The 21,783-nt window shown below is 37.5% G+C and overlaps 1 protein-coding gene across 9 annotated transcripts in view; it reads right to left on the minus strand.

Moving 5' to 3' along the window:
- The window catches only part of KATNAL2 (katanin catalytic subunit A1 like 2), a 187,362-nt gene that overhangs the window by 89,905 nt on the left and 75,674 nt on the right, over positions 1-21,783 (minus strand). Inside the window, exon 2 of one of the 9 annotated variants that reach the window (XM_072605199.1) lies at positions 19,239-19,297. The exons of the other annotated variants lie outside the window; for them this stretch is intronic. The gene's annotated coding sequence lies outside the window, so the exon portion shown is untranslated. The remainder of the gene's footprint in view (positions 1-19,238; positions 19,298-21,783) is intronic. 9 annotated transcript variants of the gene reach the window in all.

A 21,783-nucleotide genomic window follows, 5' to 3' on the forward strand; every position in this document is an offset into this window, starting at 1 on the left:
CAAGAAGATGGACATATATTTCCTCATCTATTATCTGGGACCAAAATTGGTCATGTACCTAATCTGAGTTGAAGTGTTAGTTTCATCTACATTACTGTAGTCATTGTGTATATTGTTTTACTGGTTCTATGCCTTTGTTTTGTATATGTCTTACCATATTTCTCATATCCATTTTACTTCTGGTACAAAAATATGCTATTAATTTAAATATCACAATTTGTTCAGCCATTTCCAATCACTGAGTGTTGCAAGAACTGTGGGATCTTTCTGTCCTTGATAAAAATTTTTCCATAATGGCTGGCTCAATTCACAGTTCCATCAACAGCACATAAGTGTTCCTTTTTCCCTGAAGTTCTACTAATGTCAACTATTCCCATCTTCTGTCATTTTGCTAGATGCAAAGTAAAACCTCAGAGATATTTTAAAGTTTGCATCTATCTTATTATTACCTTGGTCATTTTTCATATGGTTATTTAATATGGTTATTATATGCTTGCAGTTCTTCTGGAAACTGTTCATATTGTTTGATTGGTGACCTTTTAAAAATTTTTGGTTAGAACTCATTCAGAAGATAGCCAGCATTCTAAGCTAGAATAAATATGTGTGACAGTGGCTAGAATGTCAAAGTCCTGTTATCCATGTATAAAGCCTTCCACAAGAAATCTAGAGTTGAAAAAACCTTAAAGAAACCAACAAGTCTATCTCTACACGCAACATTAGTTAGAGTTGCACATTGGCCCAAGTATTCTGGAAAATAATTTAGAATAACAGGGGAAGGGGAGGAAGGGAAGAAGTATTTATTAAGCACTCACTATTTGGGAGGTACAATGCTATGCATTCTAGAAATATTATCTCATAACAGCCTTGTGAAGTAGGTGCTATGATCCCCATTTTTAGAGTTGAGGAAATTGAGGTAGTCAGAAACTATATGTGACTTAGATCCTCATATGTCTTAGATACCAGAGAAATGTTGCAATGATCTTTTTTCCAAATTAACCATTTCCCTCCTAATTTGAACTACATGGATTTTGTTTGTGCAAAAATTTGTCCATTTTATCTCCTGTGATCTTCTCTAGTACTTGATTAGTGATGAATACTTTGTTCTATTCATAGCTTTTTATATTAATTTTATTTGTTTTCAGTATTCTACAATCACTACCATATAACTTAGATTATTTTTCCCCTCCCTTCCCCCTAAATTCCCCTCCCTCCATGAGACGGCATACAATTTTATATAGATTCCACACATGCATTTCTATTAAATACATAGTTATGTTGTGTAGAAGAATTAAAATGAATGGGAGAAATCATATAACCAACCAAAATGTAATACAAAAGAAATGATTTGCTACATTCTGCAATTGAATTCCATAGTACTTTCTCTGAATGTGGAATGCATTTTGCCTTAAAAAACCACTGGGAATTTTTTTAAGTCCTTGCATTGCAATGAAGTTCCAAGTCTACCAGAAAAAACTCTCATATACTGTGTTCATTGCTGTGCCTCTCTGAAGTCTTCCTGTTCATCATTTCTTACAGCACAATAGTATTCCATCACATTCATATACCATAATTTATTCAGCCATTCCCCAATTGATGGGCATCCCTTGATTTCCAGTTTTTGGCCACCACAAAGAGAGCTGCTATAAATATTTTTGTACATGTGGGACCCTTTCCCATTTTTATGATCTCTTGGGGATATCTATTCACAGTTTTGCTTCTCTAAGTTGTCTATAAATATGACATTTTAGATCCAAAACATATGGATCTTTTTTTATATCTTTTTAAAACCAAATATGTCTATTTGGAGTTCATTTTGGCATATGAAGTGAGATATTGCTCTAAACATAATCTCTGCCAGAATCCACTGTGCTGCCTTCTCTTTTATGGGGCTTTTCATCCCATTCGTGGTTATGATAAAGTATCTCCCTATAGCCTATCCTCTTACCCTTTTTTCCCCTCTGTATTGCTCATCAACCCATGTCCCTCTCAAAAAATGGTGAAAGGGAAGGAGTGTGCTCACCACTACACACACATGCGCACACACGTGAATGTATATATGCACACCCGTGTGCATGTGCGTACATGCATATGTTGCACTGTGTGTATGTATGTGTACATATGTGTATGCACACGTGGGTGCATGGGAACATCCACATGTGTTTGTGTGTACACATATACGTTCGTGCAGACATGCGTCATATATGTCACATATGAAATTGCTTCTGCTCCACTGCCCAACTCTCTGCCCCTTGTCCAATCTTCACTCACAGTTTCCTTCCTTTAACTGCTGCTCTCCTAAGCCACCCTTCAAGCTGAAGCTTGACCAACCCCTTCCTAAACCTACCTTTCTTCCTTATTGTTTCTGCATGTTTCCCTAATGAGATTAATGTATTTCTACACCAATCTCTATGTCTCCATGTGTTCAACCTTCCTTTATCTGTTTCAAACCGAAGTGAGGTCCCTGTTTAGCCTGCTTGTCCCCCCACACCCCTCAACCTCCTCCATGTCTTCTTACACATTCTTATTACATGAGTTATTAAGGGTCATCTCTTCCCTCTTTCTTCTCTAGTTTATTCCATTTCCTCCCTTGCTTTTTCTTCTCCTCAGATCATCAAAGCAAACCAAAAGCAGTCCCAGGCTCTCTTTTATTTATTCCCTCTATGACCCTTGAAGAAGTTAAAGTTCTGGTTTCTTCTGCTACTGTTAGAATGCAAACATTTCACTATTCCTTCCAATGACTCAAATGTATTTACTCTTTTTGTCTCTCTGGACTCCTCTGCTTGCATTTCAAAGTAACTGCTCAGCTTCATCAGGAGAGGGCCTCTATTTTATTAGAGGTCTATTCTTCCCCTCCTTGGAAAATTATTCTCGGGTATAAACCTTTATCTTTTGACTTCTGCCACCAGATTTTTTTTTTTTAACCTGAAAGCTCTGGGTTGTGACTATAACATTCATGGGAATTTTCATTCTGGGTTTTCTTCCAGAAGTTACTTTGCCCTCTGTTATTAAAAAACTAAGCAGCTTTCATTCACAATTTCTTGAAATATGAGGTATTGGCTCTTTTGTTTCAGTCATAGTTTTCAAGTCATCTTGAAAAAGTTATTCAAGTAACTCTTAAGATTATTTTAGAAATTAGTTATTTTGAATGGAATTTCTCTGTCTCTTCCTTTTGGGCTTTGTTTGTAGTATAGAAAGGTTGATGACTCATGGGAATTTATTTTATATCTTGTCATTTTGAAGAAATGATTGATTTTATTGGAAAAGGCTCTAATTTATCTCCATTATATAAAATACCAGATTTTGGTTTGGAATAGATAACATTTGCAACATTAAGGAAAGTTTCATTTATTCCTGTGCTTTTCTGTGGCTGCTAGGGTATGCAATGGATAGAGTGCTGAGCCTGGCGTCAGGAAGACAGGAATTTAAATCTGGCTTCATATATGTACTGGCTGTGCAACCCTGGACAAATCACTAAAAATCTTTTTTTGGCCTCAGTTTCTGCATCTGTAAAATGGAGATAATAATAGCACTACCTCCCACATTATTATGAGGATCAAATGAGATAATTGTAAAGCACTTGGCACAATAAAGGGTATGTAGTAAGCACTACATAAATATTATTATTATAGATATTATAGAATTATTCTCTTCTGAGTTTGTGTCTTGGGTGTCCCTGGCTTCATAAAATTTCTTTATCATTAGTGGTTTCTTTTATTTACTCAGCTTTTCCATCCTTACTTCCTGAGTGGGTATTTTGTGTCAGGTACAGACTGTATACTTCCAGAAGGAGACCTTTTTGGTCCCTGTCTGTATTAGCAGGCATACTGTAACTTCTTCCTCCGGGTTGCGAACATTGTGTTCTTCAAGGGCCTCAGGGGTCACTCAGGCCAGCAATCTATGCTAGAGCAGGCTGATCCTGGGAACAGTGTGATCAGTGCCTTCTTCACAGGGCTGGATATGCAGCAACAGAGATGCACAACTGCAGGTTCCAGAAGACCCTGGATCTCCCCTGTTTTCCCTTATATATCTTTGTCCCTTCCTGGGCACTTAGATGCAGGCTCTAGGCTTCCCTGGTTTGCCCCAAGTCCAAAAACTGAACTTTTCTGACTGGAGTTATTCCCTAGAACCAGCATGTTTTTGGCTAGTTCCATGTATAGATGTGGGCCATAAAGATCCAATTAACTGTAGTTTCTTCTTGGATTTATTGATCATTACCTGGTCTGGTGGTACTCTTTCATTCTTGTTAGAGCAGGTGTGTGAGAGAACTGGCCCCATTTATTCCATCATCTTGAGAAGATCTCCCCTCAAGCCATTTTTATAATGCCTAGGGATATGTTAAAATTATGTGACATTTTTCTTACATATGTATCTCATTATTATGATTGAAAAGGCTGTACTGCTGACTCATTGTTAAGCAGAATGAAACCAAGAGCAAAAATAAAGAACACTGAGATCTAATTCCAGGGTATTTAATCTTTTCATCTTAAGAAGATTTAATATGAGGTCTATTTTCCCCAATGAAAACAGCTTTTATAAATCTTTCAGAAAGCCTTATCCATTCTCCTTGCCTGAACTGTCAATGTCCCTACCTCCTTCATAAGCTCCTTTCCCCTGGAACCTCAAAGCTTCCCAAACTGCTTTTATTGTCTCTACAGGAGATGATCCATGGACAGGAGCTGCTTGGTCCAGTGATTCAAGATTCTGTCAGCTTGGTAACAAGGCCATTTCAAAACTGGTTTTCTTATTATGGCAGACTGTGAAACAGCTTGTAATAGGTGCCTCTAGGCCCTGAAATAATAATGTGATTTTTACTTTTAGACAAGTTTGATGGAAACTCAGAACTTAACACCAGAAAAGAGATAATGACAAGGAAACGTACAATCCAATCTCTCCCTGTCAAATATATCAGTTTCTCATGGTGGCTTTTATTACTTGGAGTCAAAAATTCAGTTTTCCAAATACATTAATTAAAGAAAGATGTGTTCAAGTCCTGATGAACCTTACACATTTACTTCTCAAGACACTGAATGTTTGTTGTAATGAGTTATAAAAATGAAATTCAAATTTTTACGGAAAACTCTACTGTGACAAACTGAGGTCAATGAAAGGTATAAGAGGGTAAGTAAGGGACACATGAGCACAATTAGATGTTCAATTAATTTGTTCCTACCTAGGGAGAAGCTTGGGAGTGAGTATTTGATCTTGGCATCTCATCTATCCCTGTTTTCAATGATCTTGGCTTCTTTGATCATCATTTATTTCCTTTGTGGGCTATTGTGCAGCAAGTTTTTCTATTATGACATTCAAAATTGAATTCTATGATACCAGAGACAGAGAAAAAGGAAGCATTGAATATCATTCCCACTTTCACACTTAGAAGATATTTGTAGGAAAATTTTCAGTATATACAACGCACACAGTATTAGTGTTTTTAATTTCCTTTTTTACGGGTGCAGTGGAGATTAACTTGCAATAGCTTATTTCAATTTCTATAGTACATTCCAATTTTTACATTAAGCTTTCCATCTCAAAAATGTACAGTTAAAAAGGATACATCTATTCCTTTTGAATGCTTTTATTATAGTTCTATTCTATCTATAGTCCCTGAATCTAATACTCACTTAGAAGCTTCAAAGTATCCACCCACAAGTTCTAATGTTTTTTCCACAACTCTCTCTTCCTTTCCTCCAGGAATCCTTCTAGATTTTGAAAACAATCTGCAAAAGCATCACTGCTATAAAAAGAAGAAGTATCTACAATTCTGAGAAAGACGTTGATTACATTAGATACAACAGCATAGTTAGCCAAGTATGCACAGGAGCACAGTGTTCTATAAAGGGAAACTTTTTTAAAAAAAATTTTCCTGATTATGACTTTCAAAGTGTACATTCAAACCCAACGAACTTTCTCCATTAGATTATTGTCATTATCCAGGGAACTAGATTATATAGTTATCACTGACTCATTTATATATGTGAATGTCAATGCCCTAAAAATATTCTTCTCTTTAAATTAGTTTGATTTGTAAGGCAGTATAAATATAATATTAGAAAAATCCCAGTTTGTATTTCTAAGACAACTGGAAGCAAAAGCAAAATTAAATGACAATATAAAGAGTATAGAATACATTTGATCTAATAATACTACTCCTAGGTCTGTATCCCAAAAAGATCAAAAAGAAGTGAGGTGAGGGGAAGAACCTATTTGTGCAAAAATATTTATAGCAGCTCTTTTTGTGATGGCAAAGAATTGGAAATTCAGGGGATGCCCATCAATCAGGGAATGGCTGAACAAGTTGTGGATATATGAATATAATGGAATACTATCACGGTATAAGAAATGACGACCTACCCAGCAAAACTGAGTATAATACTTAAAGGGAAAAAAAATGAACATTCTGTGAAATAGAGGACTTTAAAGCATTCTTGATGAAAAGACCAGAGCAGAATAGAAAATCTGACTTTCAAAAACAACATTCAAGAGAAGCATGAAAAGGTAAACATGAAAGAGAAATCATAAGGGATTTATTAAAGCTGAACTGTTTACATTCCTATGTGGAAAGATGATATTTGTAACACATGAGACCTTTCTCAGTATTAGGGTAGTTGGAGGGAATATATATTACAGAGAGACAGAGAGAGACAAGGAACAGGATGAGTTGAATATGAAGGGCTGATATCTAAAAAATAAAATTAAGGGGTGAGAGAGGAATGCAGTGGGAGGAGAAAGAGAGAGGTCGAATGAAGTAAATTATCTCACATAAAAAAGACAAGAAAAGGTTTTTACAGTGGAGGGAAAGAGGGGTACAGTGAGAGGGAGTAAGTGAACCTTACTCCCATCAGATTTGACTGAAGAATGAAATTAAAATAAAAAATTTGGCATTTAATGTCATTCTTAAAGTTTATATTCATAATTAGTTGTTAATTTAAGAGAAATTAAGTTTAAGTATTTAGTTTCTTTTGTTTGATGAATTTAATAATGTCCTTTATGATACATACAGTATTCATTATTTAAAAAATAATAAATACTTCCCTGGGGAGCAAACCACATGGAAATTTGCCATGCATGCCTGGGTAATGAGAATGGATGGATATGAGAAATATTTGGGGAGGTAGAATTGACAGAATTTTTTTTATCAACACATCTGCTTACACCTTCTGGGCTTTGAGGACAATGGCTGATATAGTACCCTAAGGTTTGCAAAGTATTTTGTATGTACTTTGAGCTTTAAAACAACCTTGTGTGCTAGGTACAACAGGTGTTACTATCTTCATTTCTTAAATGGGGAAACTAAGGCTCACAGCAGTTAGTTGACTTGCCCCTAGTCACACAGCTGTTAAATATCAGAAGGGATTTAGACCCAGGTCTTATCAATCCAAGTTCAGGATGCTATTCCATTAAGCTTTGCTACCTCTCCATGATCCCAAAGATATAGTTAATGAAATATAAAACATTTTGACCAATTAGAAGCTGATATTTCACTGATGTCCACTCAGTGTTAAGAAATCTGGTGGGAAATCACCAATAGGTTGTGTAGACCTCTGCGGAGGATCTATAGCAGGATATATACCAAAGTCACACAGGGTGAAATGGCAAGGATGCAGATTTGTACTACTGAAGGCAGGAAAATATCATCATCAATAAATCATAGTTCAATCAAAATAATAGCTTTCTAGGCCCAATCTTTCGTTTTTGGACAGGCCATAAGAAAGGAACTTAAGAACAAGTAACAACAAATGTAAAATTTCATCCCAGTATTTTAAAAAGCTATAAAAAAGCAAACGTTTATGTGGATGGGCCAGGCATGTTCCAGAACCTTCATGTGATTTTTGCAAGTCACGAGAATTGACCCTATAGCATGTGCAAATGTTTGGGATTGGTGGTCTGATCTGTATTCCTTGCTCGATACAGGTACAGGAAGAACATGGTACCACAGTAACCACAGCCATTCCAAGCAGTGCCCACAAGTCTGCAGCAGTGGTCAGGAATGAAGTGGTTAATCGTTCTCATCAGTTAACAAAGAACAGCACTTAAAACATAAAAGTTACTTAAAATTCAGTTTAGCTTTATTGTGATTTAAAGTTTTTTAATTAGTATTTAGAACTGCATGTAGTTTATAGCTATTGGTATTTCAATAGATGTTTAAATGTTTGAACGTTTAAAGTTTAATAAGCTCCAGTTCTTTCAAGAACAACAACAAAAAAACAAACTGGTGTAATTAAATTTTCAATTACTATGGAGAGGTTTTTTTGGTCCACACAATTAATAAAAGCTAAGGCACTTAACAACATCTCATTTGAAAAACTAAATAGCCAACCACCTCATTAATTAGCAAACATTTACAGTAGATTTTATTTCAATATAAAAATCTGAACTAGGCATAGGAATAACTCCCAGAAAGAATTTACTGTGATTCTGTAAGAAGAAAAACATAGAAATCCTGCGTTTCTTGGTCAGTTTATAATACACACATAAATTTATGGAGCAAACACCACTTATGGATCCAAACCACAGTTTGTGTGCTGATGTGGTCAAGCTAAAAATGTCAAAGCAATTTGCTCTCCAAACAGCACATTTTTGAATATTCCTAAGAGACTAGTAAAAATTTAATTTAAAAAAATACCAGTTTGATCTTGAGCTCACTTTGACCTTTGATATTTGCAGGGATTAGGGCAAGAATCTGCTATTTCACTTTCAATACTCCAGTGAATCTTTAGTCTCACTTATGTGGACACTCCTAGGGATGCAGATCACAATTCATCCACTGTTATTTCTACAGCATTTAAAAAAATTCTCAATTTAGTGGTCAAGTCAATGTACTTATTTTTTTTTAATTCACTGCCTCCAGGTCAATGACTTCAATATTTCCATTATTTAGGGAAGTCAAAGGTTCAATTTATTTGAACTGTAAAAATTCTCAATTATTAGATTTCTAATAAAAACTGAATGAATACATGAAAGCAGACTGGGGGAGCCAAGACCAGCAGAAAGTTCCCAACATTTCCTCTCCAAACAACTTGAAAATAACACTTCAAATCAAATTTTAGAGTAGCAGAGCCAACAAAAGGTCAGGATGAGACATTTTTCTAGCCTAAGATAACTCAGGGCATTGGCAGAAGAGGTCTATGATGCCAAGGTAAGGGTGGGCCCTGGGTCCACTCAGCAGCAGCAACATTGGTGGGCCTTGGAATAGCTCTGATAGCAGCAGCAGCAGCAGCAGCAGCTTTAGGAGTTCTCAGCCCACAGATGGTAAGACTACTGGTCAGAAAGACACTACAAGGTATCTTTACAGTTCATGCTGACTGGCATCTCTACTGCCTATAAGCAGTTTGAGGTCTCAGTTCCGTGGCAGAGAGGGGTGCTAGTGATTGATTACAAGGGAGCAGGGACCCTGGGTACCAGCTGCAAGGTAGATAGGTTGCTAGTGTTTGTCCATGTAAGAGAGCAGGGGAACTGATCACCGTTCCAGGACCAAGAAGAGCACTGTGCTTGTAGCTTCAGAGGAACAGGGGCCCTTTGTAGATAAGGAAAGTGAGAAAGTGAGAAAAACGAGAAAAGCAGTGACCATACCTCTGACCAGATACCACCACCTTGAAAGCACTGAAAACTTGCACACTCCCAGAACTAGTTCTGAGAATAGCAACACAAAAAACCCTTAAGCTTGGGATAGTGCCTCCCCAACCCAGGTGAGCAGAGCCCAATTTTAAGATAAAGTTCAAAGTCAAGAAATAGGCTAGAAAATGAGCAAATAACAACAAAAAGAACTTGGCCATAAAAAGATACTATGGTGGCAGAGAAGACCAAGACCCAAACTCAGACACGTAGGGGAAAAAAAAAACTAAACTAAACTAAACTAAAGCCTCAAAGAAAACTGCTACCTGGAAACAGGCCCAACAATAATTCCTGGAAGAGTTTAAAAAAAGAAATGAGTGATAGAGGAAAAATGGGGAAAAGAAGTGATGCAAGAAAATTTTGAAAAGATAACTAATAGCTTAGGCAAAAAGGCAAAAAAATTGAAGAAAATAACACCTTAAAAATAAAATTGGCCTAATGGTAAAAGAGACACAAAAATTCACTGAGGAAAAAAACTCCTTTAAAAGCAAAATAGGCCAAAAGGAAAAAGAGGTACAAAAATTCACTAAAGAAAAGAACTCCTTAAAAAGCAGAATCAGTCAAATGGAAAAAGAGGTACAGAAACTCACTGAATAAAATAATTCCTTAAAAATTAGAATTGAACAAGAAGAAGCTAATGGTTCTGTGAAACATCAAGAAGCAATAAAACAAAGTCAAAAGAATGTAAATATCTCATTAGAAAAACTACTGACCTGGAAAACAGATCAAAGAGAGATAATTTAAGAATTATTAAACTACCTAAAAGCCATAATAGAAAAAAGAGGCTAGACATTATGTTTCAAGAAATTATCAAGGAAAACTGCCATGAGATCTTACATCCAGAGGGTAAAATAGAAACTGAAAGAATCTACTGACTATTTCTTGAAATAGATCTCAAAATAAAAACTCCCAGCAAGGAGAAATTACTGCAAGCAGCAATAAAGACACAATTCAAATGTCATGGAACCGTCAAGATTGCACAAGATTTAGTAGCTTCCACATTAAAGGAGCAGAGGACTTGCAACATGATATTCTTGAAGGCAAAGGAGCTTAGGATTACAACAATGTATCACCTACACAGAAAAACTGAGTATAATCCTTTTAGAGGGTAAAATGGATATTTAATGAAATAGAGCTCTTTCAATCATTTCTGATGAAAAGAATAGCACTGAATAGAAAATTTGACATTTGAATACGACTGAAAAAAAGACTAAAAATATAAGCATGAAAGAATAATATAAAAGACAATAAAATTAAATTGTTTGCATTCCTATATGGGAAGATGATACACACAACCCCTGAGAACTTTATTTAGGACAGTGAGAAGAAGTCTACATAGACAGTGGCATGCATGTGAACTGATTATGTTGGGGTGATCTCAAGAAAAAGTGAAGAAGTAAGAAAGAGGGATGCATTGGAAGAAGGCGTAAGAAGAGCAAGAGAATGGTGAAAACTATCTCACATAAAAGAAACATTAAGGAAGAACTTTTACAGTGGAAAAAGAAATCAGAAAATTGGTGGGATACTTGAATCTCATTCTCATAGGAATTGGATCAAAGAAAGAATTTTTATATATACACTCAGTTGGGTATAGAAATCTATCTTATCCAATAGGAAAACAGGAGGAGAAGAAGATAATACAATGGGGGTAGCAAAAGGGGGTACAGATTAAGGGAAGCAGTGGTCAGAAGCAAAACACACTTCTGAAGAGGAATAAGATAAAAACAGATAAGGATAAACAAAAGAAAACAGAATAGAGAGATCATAACTGTGAATGTGAATGGGATGAGCTCACTTACAAAATGGAAAGGGATTAGAATCCAACAATATGTTGTTTACAATAGACATACTTGAAACACAAAGACACACAGAGTTAAAATAAGGAGAGAAAACAGAATCTATTGGGTTTCAGCTAAAGTAAAAAGGAAGGAGTACCAATAATAATCTAAGAGAAAGCAAAAATAGATCTAATTAAAAGAGATAATCAGGGAAACTACATTTTAATAAAAGGTGTAATAGATTATGAATATCAAAAATTTTAACAGCAAGTTTCTTTGATAAAGGCCTCTTTTCTCCAATATATTGAGACCTGAGTCAAATTTCTAAAAATAAGGGCCATTTTTCAATTGATAAATGGTCAAAAAAACATAAAAAGACAGTTTTTAGAAGAAATCAAACCTATCTATAATAATATGAAAAATGCTCTAAGTCACTATTGATTAGAGAAATGCAAAGTAAAACAATCTGAGGTACCACCCTCATATTCATCAAATTGTCTGATATGACAAAAAAGGAAAATGACAAATACTGGAAGGGTTGTGGAAAAATAGGAACACTAATGCACTGCTGGTGAAGTTGTGAACTGTTTCAACATTCTATAGAACAATTTGGAACTATGCCCACAGTACTATAAAACTGTGTATACTTTTTGACACAGGAATACCATTATTAGGTTTGTACTTCCACATTAAAAGGAAAAGGACCTATTTGTACAAAAATATTTATAGCAATTCTTTTTCGTGGTGGCAAGGAGTGGAAATTGAGGGGATGACCACAAGTTCTGGCATATGTTTGTTATGGAATACTATAAGAAATGACATAATAAATGTGCTATAAAAAATGACAGTGAAAGATGGTTTCAGAAAAACGTGAAAACCTATATGAAGTGATGTTAAAAGTGAGCAAAATCAGAACATCATTGTACACAGTAACAACGATATTGCAATAGTGATCAACTAAGTGAAAGAATTAGCTACTCTGATCAATACGATGATCCAAGACAATTCCAAAGGACTCATGATGAAAAATGCTATTCACCTCCAGAGAGAACTGATGAACTAAGTGCAAAATGAAGTACAATTTTTATACTTTATTTTTCTTGATTTGTGTTTTGTATGATTACATATGTATAATTGATATCATATTGTTTGCCTTCTCAGTGGGTAGGGGAAAAATGGGAGAGAATTTGAAACTCAAAATTTAAAGGAAGAGAATGCTAAAAAGAAAAAGAATATGTATGTATATGTCTGTGTATGTGTGTTACATGGGACTCTTCACCACTAAGAGATAAAGGTGCTTGCAGAACCATCCACAGAAAAAGAAGGCTGAAAATGCAATCCAATCCAACAAGTATTTATCAACTACCTACTATGTGGAAGGCACCCTCCTAAGATCCAGAAATACAAAGAATTCTATGGGGAAGTGGGAGCAGAAGCAAACTTTTCTGGCTAAAAGTTTATGTTTAATCATCCCATGATTATTATATTTGTTAGTTTTTAGAGGAAAAAAGGTCAGTAGTTATTTATACAGTGCCAGTCACCATAGGACCCATAATTAAGTGTGTGGGAAGAGAAGGAATGTCAATGGACTAAGTAGTAGGTGGGAGGAGAGAACAAATAACAGTATAAGAGAAGAGGGAAAATACCAGCAACCCAGCGAGAAAAAAAGTAACTGAATTATTTTATCATTTTTATTACTGTTGAGTATGTACACAATTTTTGTTTCTTAAGGAAAGGTCTCTACTATATTCCAGGTTAGGAGTTGTAGCAGGAATGCTTAACCTTCAAAAGCTTCTTCCTCTTTGTGTTTTAACATACCTTAATTAAGCATCTCTCTCCAGAGGTATCCATATTTTCCAGGATCACAACCCATTTGTGAATATAGTTATGTATTTAACTTTTGTGACTTCAAGCATTTGTGTGATTTTATTAGTAATCTCATTTTCACTTTCTCATTGATAACTTTGCACATTTGTGGCTATGTGCACTAGAAAAAGAATTGGACGCACAATGCTGTACTGTTAATGAATTTTTGTTTAATTTGAAGATCTTTCCCATCCATTAATATGCCCACGTGACTTACTTAAATCACAAGGAAGCCTAAGTCACATGCGGCGGGAGGAGCTTGCTGAATGGGTGGAACAGGAAGGGTGGAGCAGAACTGGGAGGAAGTAAGGGAGAGCAGTCAGAGTAGAAGAATAGAGAGAGAACACAAGCAAACAGACAGCTAGGATTGTGAGTGTTTGTGGGAAGGTAGATGGGAGAAGGCTTGGGAATGATGGTGCTGCAGTGATAATGTGTATTAACTTCTTTGTTGCTATGATGGATTTGGTTTTCTGGTGTTGGGATTTGGCTTTCTTGTGTCTGAAAAAATGTTTTTCTTCTGCCTTCTACATGGAAAGTCTGTTATATTTTGAGATTCAGAATTATGCCAGCATATTCATAGCTATCCTCAGTGCTGTATTGTCTTGGTGATGAAAATCTATGAAAGTCTATAGAGCAGTTGGTCTTGTTCTACTAGGTGATTCCCTGGTGTTCACCCTACCACTGTAGAGTAAACAGCTCTCTGTGCAATTGTTGCATATTTTCACTGTTTTTCCTTTAAAATTGAAATATTTTTGTTGTAATTATGCCCCCAAAGCATACAGCAAGTCCTTTAGACTCTAAGTTCAAAAGTGCAAAGTCAGTGATGCAGCTTAGTCAGAAAACAAAGATGTTAGATAAACTTTGTGCTGAAATCTCTGTCAGTCATGAGAACCAATCTGTATATGTATATGCCTGTGTGTGTGTGTGTGTGTGTGTGTGTGTGTGTGTGTGTGTGTGGAAAAGGAGGAAAGTATTCATAAAAGTGTTCATGAATCTGTTCAGGAAAGTACTAAAGTAACCTCTCAAGTATGTAATGAAGGAATTGAAAAAGTGGAAAAGTGATTAAGTTTGTGGGTAAATGAGATGGTAGAACAAGAAGGGTGGTTGGTTCAGCAACCACCTATTTGAAGGCCCAACAAATATACAAGCATGTAATGAAGGGTCAAAAGGTGATTACTGAAGAAGGAAATGGCAAACCACTCCAGTATCTTTACCAAGAAAATCCCATGAACAATATTAAAATGATAAAAGAAATGACATCAGAAGATGACATCTGTCAGGTCAGAAGGCGTCCAACATGCTACTGGGAAAGAATAGAGGACAAATACAAGTAGTTCCAATACTAATGAAGCAGTTGAAACAAAGCTAAAAGGAAAATCATGAGGCAGAGCCAAGATGGCAGAGTAGGACAGACCTGTAAAAACTCTCCTCCCACAGCCCATAAAATACCTGTAAAAAATGACTCTAAACAAATTCTAGAGCAGCAGTATCCACAAAACGACAGAGTGAAAGAGATTTCCAGTCCAAAGCAGTCTGAAAGGTCAACAGGAAAGGTCTATCGTACCAGGCTCGGGGTAGAGCGCAGCCCACAGAGCCCAACCCAGCCTTGGCTGCATGGTGCAGAAGGTACAGGATGGGAACAGACCTTAGGGGGCAGAATCCCAGACAGCAGCTGGAGTTCCCAGACTCCTCAACCAAAAAAAACACCAGAAATGGCTTCAAAGGTCAGTGAGAAAGCTCTTTCACGTGGGTGAGAAGGGAATGTGGTCTAGTCCTGGTCCCAGGCAGCGGCAGCATCCATTTTTGTAGCACTTGGTCTAAAGCCCCTGAGGGAATTGAGTCTCTGATCTGGGTCTCAGCCCTGAGTGGTAGTCCTGGGGTAAGGAGGAGCACTGGCTGGCATGGTGGAAGTAGTGGAGGCTCTGGAGAGGGAATCCTAATCGAAAATCCTGGGCAGAAGAGTGCTTATGGCTGCTCCCAGACCAAAGAGAGGAGTAAACTCCTCTGCCTTGATTGTGCCACCTTGGAGGAACTGAGAACTTACAAGTCTCCTGGGTATACTTACAAGTCTCCTCTTGACAAAGGAATCAAAAGTAACTAGCTGGGAAAATGCCTAAAAAAGGGAAAAAAATAAGACTATAGAAAGTTACTTTCTTGGTGAACAAGTATTTTCTCCCATCCTTTCAGATGGGTAAGAACAGTGCATACCATCAGAGGAAGACATAAAGGTAAAGGATTCTGCATCCAAAAACTCCAACATAAATATGCAATGGTCTCAGGCCATGGAAGAGCTCAAAAAGGATTTTAAAAATCAAGTAAGAGAGGTGGAGGAAAAATTGGGAAGAGAAATGAGAGTGATGCAAGAAAATCATGAAAAGCAAGTCAACAGCCTCCTAAAGGAGACCCCAAAAAATGTTGAAGAAAATAACACCATTAAAAACAGACTAACTCAAATGGCAAAAGAGGTCCAAAAAGTCAATGAGAAGAAGAAAACTTTAAAAAGCAGAATTAGGAGTGAGAGCAACAACTCACCTAAGCTCTTAGACACACTCCTTCAGATTCCTCTAAAAAGAAAATCTGACCAAATTTTGGAGGTGCAGAATCCAATAGGAGAAAGATTGTGGCAGATTCACAGCTCTGGACAGACTGGAAGGTCAATGGGAAGGATCTGTCCACAGGGGTGAGCCCACAGCACACAGCACAGCAGGTCCAGCGCAGCAGAGCAGGAAAGCCCTGGGGAGGCCTGAGGTAGCAGCAGGTGGAATGGCAGAGTGGCAGCCCAGGGTGAGAGACAAGCAGAGCTCAACGAGTGACAATTGCTGAGCCCCAGGTATCAGCCACAGCATCTCCTGAGACTTTCGGCCCACAGATTAAACGTCTGTTTAATCTACAAGTCACCTACTTCAACTTCTGGGAGCTAAAATGGCAGAGCAATTAGAAAATGCTCTCTCCTCCCCCCTTGTTGACTTTGAAAGAACCATAAAATATTTCTCCAGAAAAATCCTGGATCAGTGGGAACAGTGAAGGGGCAAACAGTCTCATAACACTTGAGGCTAGGAAAATAGCTAAGGGGGATTCCTCTTACTGTGGCAGAGACGAACTGGAAGGAGAGGGACCCCAGAGCAGTGGAAACACGCACTAGGACCCAGGTGTGCCTCAGCACTAGGAGAGGAGCTCCAAGGGAGGTGGAAACTTGCATTAGGACCCAGGAGTGCCTCAGTGCTCCAGCGGATAGGGCAGCCAGGATCACCAACTCCCTGAGCTTGCCTTTGCCTCAGCTCAGCTGAGATCTCATGTGACCAGACCAACCCCCCCCCCCCCCCCACTTAACAAGCAAGCCCCAGGGTTGATCAGGGAAACACAAAATGAAAAGATAAAATGGCATCTACCCTTAACTTTTTTACACCAGTCAGCTCAACACCAAATTCTGCAGCTTCTAACTGAAAAAACCAAAAGCCACAACACAAATCATCATCATGAGCAAGAAAAAGCAAAACAAGGGTGAAAACACCATAGAATCTTTCTATGGGGACAAAGACCAAAAGAAGAATACCAAAGAAGTCAGTGGTGAGACTGCACTTCCATCTGAAACTTCAGAAGGGACTATGAACTGCTCACATGCACAAACAGCTCTCCTGGAACAGCTGAAGAAGGATATAGAAGAAAAATTGGCCAATGACTTTAAAAGTATGAAAAAAGAATTCACGGACAAGAACATCTCTTTAAAAAGGAAAATTGAACAAATGGAAAGGGAAGCACAAAACCTAACTGGGAAAATTGGACAAATGGAAAAGGAAGTACAAAAACTAACTGGAGAAAATAATTCCTTAAAAGGAATAATTGGACAGATGGAAAAGGAGAAGCAAAAGTTTAACTGAAGAAAATAATTTGATAAAAATTAGAATTGGGCAAGTAGAAACTAATAACTCTATGAGACATCAAGAATCAGTCAAACAAAATCTAAAGAATGAAATAATAGAAGAAAATGTAAAATATCTAATTGGAAAAACAACTGACCTGGAAAATAGATCCAGGAGAGAAAATTTAAGAATTATTAGCCTACCAGAAAGCCACGATGAAAAGAAGAGTCTAGATAACATCTTCCAAGAAATTATCAAGGAAAACTGCCCAGAAGTGCTAGATCCAGAGGGCAAAACTGCCATCAAAAGAATCTACCGTTCACCTCTCAAAAGGGATCCCAAACTAAAAACCCCAAGGAATATTGTTGCCAAATTCCACAACTATCAAGTGAAGGAAAAGATACTACAGGCAGCCAGAAAGAAACCATTCAAATATTGAGGGGCAACAGGCAGGATCACACAGGACCTTGCAGCTTCTACATTAAAAGATCGAAGGAATTGGAATATGATATTCCGTAAGGCAAAGGAGCTGGGACACAACCAAGGATCAATTACCCAGCAAAGTTCAGCATAACATTTCAGGCAAATAGGTGGACATTCAATGAAATTAGGAATTTCCAGACCTTCCTGACAAAAAGGCCAGAACTCAATAGAAAATTCAATCTTCAAATGCAGGTCTGAAGAGAGGCATAAAAAGGTAAACAGAGGAAAAGAAAAACTTGTTACTCAATTTGGGCAAACTGTTTACCTCCCTATAAGGGAAGATGATACTTGTTAATCCTGAGAATTGTACATTTATCATGAAATATAAAAGGGATATACATAGAGGGAATGGGTATAAAGTAAATGATGTGATGATAAAAATACAATTTAAGCATGCAAAGGGATTGTAATAAGAAATGGGAAAAGGAGGAAGCAGAAAATGGTTAATCACATCACAAGAAGAAGTACAAAATTATAGTAGAGGGAAAGAGGGGAGAGATGAGCATTGTTTGAGAGGTACTCTCATCTGATTTGGTTCAAGGAGGGAACAATAAACTTAAGTATATAAATCAAACTAACTCTATAGGCAGTAGAAGGGGAAGGGGGAAGAAAGGGGAGAGGAAGCAAAAGGGAGGAAAGCGGTAGTAAGGTAAAGGGGAGTAAAAGGGAGGGGAGCTGAAAGAAGGAAGGGAAGACAGCAGGAGGTGGTGATGAAAATTGAAAACTCTATTCAGGAGGGGAAGGGAGATAGGAGAACTAAAAGCACAAATGGTGGGAAAGAGAATGAAGGGGAGGACACAGATTGCAATCATAACTGTGAATGTGAATGGAATGAACTCTCCCATAAAACAGGGACAGATAGCAGTATGGATTAAAAGCCATAATTCAACAATATGTTGTTTACAAGAAACACATTTGAAATGGGGGGATACACACAAAGTGAAGGTAAAAGATTGGAGCTGAATATATTGTGTTTCAGCTGATGTAAGAAAAGCAGGAGTAGCAATCCTAATCTCAGACAAAGCAGAAAAATCAGAAATAGATCTAATCAAAACAGATAAGGAAGGAAACCATATCCTGCTAAAAAGCACAATAAACAAGGAAGCAATATCATTACAAAACATGTACGCTTCAAGTGGTATAGCATCCAAATTCTTAAAGGATAGGTTGGGGGAGTTGAAGGAAGAAATAGACAGCAAAACTATACTAGTAGGGGACGGACCTCCCTCTCCACCTCTCTGAACTTGATAAATTTAACCTCAAAATAAACAAGAAAGAGGTTAAGGAGGTAAACAAAACTCTGGATAAGGTAGATATGATAGATCTCTGGAGAAAACTGAATAGGAATAGAAAGGAATATACCTTTTTCTCAGTGGTACATGGCACATATACAAGAACTGATCATGTTTCAGGGTATAAAAACCTCAAAATGCAGTACAGAAAGGCAGAGATATTCAATGCATCCTTCTCAGATCATAATGCAATAAAAATTATATGTAATAAAAGGCCATGGAAAGATAAACCAAAAATTGATTGGAAACTAAATAATCTAATGCTAAAGAAGGAGTGGGTTAAACAATAAATCATAGAAACAATCAACAACTTCATTCAAGAGAATGACAATAATAAGACTACCTACCAAATCTTATGGGATACTGCAAAAGCAACTCTTGGGGGAAGTTTTATATCTTTGAATGCCTACATGAATAAAATAGAGAAAGAGGAGATCAATGACTTGGGTATACAGCTGAGAAAGCTAGAAAAAGAACAAATTGAAAATCTCCAAATAATACCAAATTAGAAATACTGAAAACCAAAGGAGAGATTAATAAAATTGAAATTAAGAAAATTACTGAATTAATAAATAAAACCAATAGTTGGCTTTATAAAAAAACTAATAAAATTGATAAACCTTTAGTCAATCTGATTAATAAAAAGAAAGAAGAAAACCAAATTACTATAATCAAAAATGAAAGGGGTGAACTCACCTCAATGAGGAGGAAATTAAAACAATAATTGGAAATTACTTTGCCCAATTCTATGCCCACAAATTCGACAATCTAAATGAGATGGATAAGTATTTTAAAAAATACAAATTTCCCAGATAAACAAAAGAGGAAGTTGAGTACTTAAACAACCCCATCTCAGAAAAAGAAATTGAACAAGCCATCACTGAACTCCCTAGGAAGAAATTTCCTGGGCTGGAAGGATTTACAAGTGAACTCTATCAAACATTTAAAGAGCAGTTAATTCCAATACTATATAGAGTATTTTTGAAAATTGGCCAAGGAGTCCTCCCAAATTCTTTTTATGATACAAATATGGTTTTGATACCTAAACCAGGAAGAGACAAAACAGAGAAAGAAAATTATAGACCAATTTCTCTAATTAATATAGATGCAAAAATTTTAAATAAGATTTTAGCAAAACAAATACAGCTACCCATCACAAGAATAATACGCTATCATCAGGCAGGATTCATACCAGGAACTGAGGGCTGTTTCAATATTAGGAAAACTATTAGTATTATCAACCACATCAACAACAAAACAGAAACCACATGACTATCTCAATAGATGCAGAAAAAGCTTTCAACAAAATACAACATCTATTCCTATTAAAAACATTGGAGAGCATAGGAATAAAGGGAACTTTCCACAAAATAATAAGCAGTATCTGCCTAAAACCTTCTGCAAGCATTATATGCAATGATGATAAGCTAAATGCATTTCCAAAAAAAATCAGGGGTGAAACAAAGATGTCCATTATCACCACTATTATTCAATACAGTACTAGAAACGTTAGGTATAGGTGGAACCACAATGGCAGAGTAGAAAGATGCACATACATTAGCTCTTACCCCTCAGCCCATACAATACCTGTATAGAAGAACTCTCAACAAATTCTAGAGCAGTAGAAGCAACTGAACAATGGAGTGGTGGGGATTTCTAGCCCAGAGTGACCTGAAAGACCCGATGGGAAAGGTCTGTCCCACCGGACCCAGAGCAGACCCCAGCCCAGCCTTGGCTACGTGGCACCGAAAGCAGCAGATCTGAGCAGGCTTCAGGGACAGAATCTCCAGCGGCAGCACAGATCCCTCAACTCACAGGCACCAAAGGTTGCTGAGAGTGTCTTTTTGGCTGGCCCAGAAGGGAGCAGGGTATCCCCATAACTTGGGCCTCCTCAGGTGGCAGCAGTGGACGGGGTTCCCAAAGCAGGCAGTAGCCTGCATCCATTGTTGAAGGTCTCATAGTAAACCCCCTGAGGGAACTGAGCCCCCCTGAGGCTTTGGAGCAGCCCATCTGAATCTCAGCCAACAGTGCTGGCTTGGCAGAACTGGACACAGGGTGGTTGTGGAGAGGAAACTAAGAAGTCAAGTAACTGGCTAGGAAAATGCCCAAAAAATGGAAAAAAATAAGACCATAGAAGGTTACTTTCTTGGGGAACAGGTATCTCCCACCATCCTTTCAGATAAGGAAGAACAAGGCATACAGTCAGAGGAAGTCAAGGCCTCTTTCTCCAGGGCCTCCAAAGGGAACTTAAACTGGGCTCAGGCAATAGAAGACCTTAAAAAACAAGTTAGCAGCTTACTAAAGGAGAACCAAAAAAACGTTGAGAAAAATAACAGCTTTAAAAAGAGGCTAACTTAATTGGAAAAAGAGGTCCAAAAAGCCAGTAAGGAGAAGGAGGTTTTAAAAAGCAGAACTAGCCAAATGGATAAGAAGGTTCAAAAGCTCACTGAACAAAATAATTCATTGAAAGAAAGAATTGAGTTCAGGGAAATGAATGACTACAAGTTAAACCAAGCAGTTAGTAAACAAAATCAAAAATTGGGGTGGGGTGGGGTGGAGACAAGTTGCTGGAGTAGAAAGTCACACTTATGGAGGCTCTCCCCACACAGCCCATAAAATACCTGTAGAGAGGGACTCTGAACAAATTTTGGAGCAGCAAAAGTGGAGAACAACAGAGTGGAGGAGATCTCCAGCCCAGGGTGACCTGAAAGACCCATGGGAAAGGTGCTGCACCAGATGCGGAACGGAGCCCAGCCTTGGTTGCGGGCATGGCTCACGAACAGCCCTTGGGGGTGGAATCCCCAGTCCCAGCAGCAGCAGTCTGGAGATCCATCAACCCACAGGTGCCAAAGGTCAGTGACGGGGATTTTCAGCTGGTCGAGAAGGGAGAAG

The sequence above is a fragment of the Notamacropus eugenii genome, chromosome 4 (assembly GCF_028372415.1).
Source record: "Notamacropus eugenii isolate mMacEug1 chromosome 4, mMacEug1.pri_v2, whole genome shotgun sequence".
In the NCBI taxonomy this organism is placed as follows: domain Eukaryota; kingdom Metazoa; phylum Chordata; class Mammalia; order Diprotodontia; family Macropodidae; genus Notamacropus; species Notamacropus eugenii.